The following is a 2,330-nucleotide window of genomic DNA, read 5'->3' on the forward strand; positions in this document are numbered from 1 at the left end:
GCGGTAGTCTTCTTCCAGATGAGAAGGAGGAATTAATTGCCCTGATCAGAGAATACATTGATGTCTTCGCCTGGAACTACGAAGATATGCCAGGACTCGACCCTAATGTGGCAATGCACCGCCTAGACATCAAGCCGGATGCCAAACCTGTCAAACAACAGCAAAGACGGTTTCGTCCGCAGATTATGGAAGCCATTGAGGCAGAGGTTAAGAAGTTGATCGATTCGGGATTTATCCGAGAAGAACAACATCCAGACTGGTTAGCCAACATCGTTCCCGTCATGAAGAAGAATGGCAAAATCAGGATTTGCATCGACTTCAGGAACCTGAATGAAGCATGTCCGAAAGATGATTTCCCTCTCCCAATCACGGATGTAGGGAACTTCGTTTGTATTAATAAGAATAGCTTATTACAAACTAATAAATCGAAATTACAACAGAAACGGAGGGAATGCCCTCCTTGTTTAGTGTGGGGACTTTCGGTAGATACAGGATGCTTCGTTCGGTGCTCGTGCCGAGTCTGCTTCCCTTGGACGGTTCGACCGAGGTTGCTGGAGAGCTTCAGTACGCAGTAGAAGCTCAAGTTGATGGAGTTCGAGTCTCCGAGTTCGACGGCGATCAGGGCCCGGAACTAAAAGGAGATACTACAGTGCAAAGGTTATGCAAAGAGTTTGCCGTCGACCCGATTGAGAGTCGAGGGCTAGTGTTCGGTTAGCCTGATTCAACTATGGACGAATCGCTGAGCGGCTGAAAACAGCTGAAACTCTTCTTTTTGTCTGGAAGAAGTTCTGAACCTCCTCTTTGTGGCTGTGGAAGAAGTTCTGAACCCCTTCTTTGTGGCTGGAAGAAGTTCTTAAATGGTGGAGAGACCACGTGGTTACTCCTTGAATCATGGGATATGACCATGTACTGTTTGAGAGACGTCTTGCCACCCCTCTGTACTACGAACGGTCATTCGATGGGTTGTACTTCACGTCATGCCACGTAGGAGTGGGAAGGCCCATCCTCGTATGTGAGACAGCGGCTGCCCACTACTCGAGTGGATTTGGCCAGCTTACTGTGCGCCGGCGGGTCCAGCTCTTGACTTGGACCGATGAGCTGAGTTGCATTTATGAACGCGCAGGTTGATTTGGTGTCTGTCCGATCACTCGTACTGTGAGCGGCCACTCGACGGGCCTGGAGTACTGTGCCTTTTCCCTTCAGGTCAAGAGAAGTGGGAAAGCGGGTGCCCAGTACTCGAGTGGGTTTGGTCAGCTTATCGAATGCCGGCAGATCCAGCTCTTGACTCGGACGGACGAGGTGAGCTGCATTTATGAATGTTGAGGTTGATCTGGCACCTGTCCGATCACTCGTACTGTGAGCGGCCACTCGACAGGCCTGGAGTACTATGCCTTCTCCTTTCAGGTCAAGAGAGGTGGGAAAGCCCACCCCGACACGTGGGGTAGCGGATACCCAGCTATACTGGCGACTTTGAGGTTTGCAAGCGGATCCGACTTTAGACTCGGTCAGGCGAGTTGTAAAAAGGCGAATTTTCGTTATTTAGTCGATCTTGACTCGTGCGGGCGAGTCGACCATTCAGGCGAACCTGGGACACGAGTGCGTTTGACGACCGCACGGCTTGGACCCATGCTAGCGAATTGTGTTGGCAATTTCTCCTTGCAGGCGAATTTCTCGCAAGTTTACAGAGGTATTTTTTACCGTCTAGAAGACCCCCTTCAAAGTTTTCAGATCTAAACCGGCTTGCGTGTGGTCTGGAATACTTTGAATAAAAAAGTTCCTGGTGAAATAAGTGCATCTGATTTCCTTTAGGATTTTTAGCAAACCCTCAGCTATCAACGGGTTTGACTTTGCCTTTACCGATTACCGTTCGAATCGGGCTAGCCATACTATTCCCCTCAGTATGATGAGTTGTTGAGTAGTCTCTCTTAGGCTTAATGCTAAGATTTCTACTCTAACCCTCAGCCGCATGAGGCGCGGGCTTAAACGAGGTCATCTCGTTGGCGGTTCAAGGCTCGGGACAAGTCGTGTTATTTGTCATTTGTCTCCAAAGGCGAATGAGCCGTTCAGGCGAAGTTAGGTTTTGGGGGCGAAATTCTGCTCGATTTGTGGATTTGAGTCGAGTTTTTGCAGGTGAGACCTTTCCTTTGGGCGTAACTAGATTCAGTGTGAGTGAGCCACGTGTCCGCCGGTAGGCTTCGTGCTTTCCAGCTAAGGCGGCGTGGCTCCGTCATGTCGCGCTCATTGTGATTCGACAGTGTGACATCATCTTCGTGCGTCTCGTTCGAATCGTGGCCGTGGTCTTCGAATCCAACCGTCGGATACAGCCGTCG

This window comes from Asparagus officinalis, chromosome 9 (genome assembly GCF_001876935.1).
Source record: "Asparagus officinalis chromosome 9, Aspof.V1, whole genome shotgun sequence".
Classification (NCBI taxonomy): Eukaryota; Viridiplantae; Streptophyta; class Magnoliopsida; order Asparagales; family Asparagaceae; genus Asparagus; species Asparagus officinalis.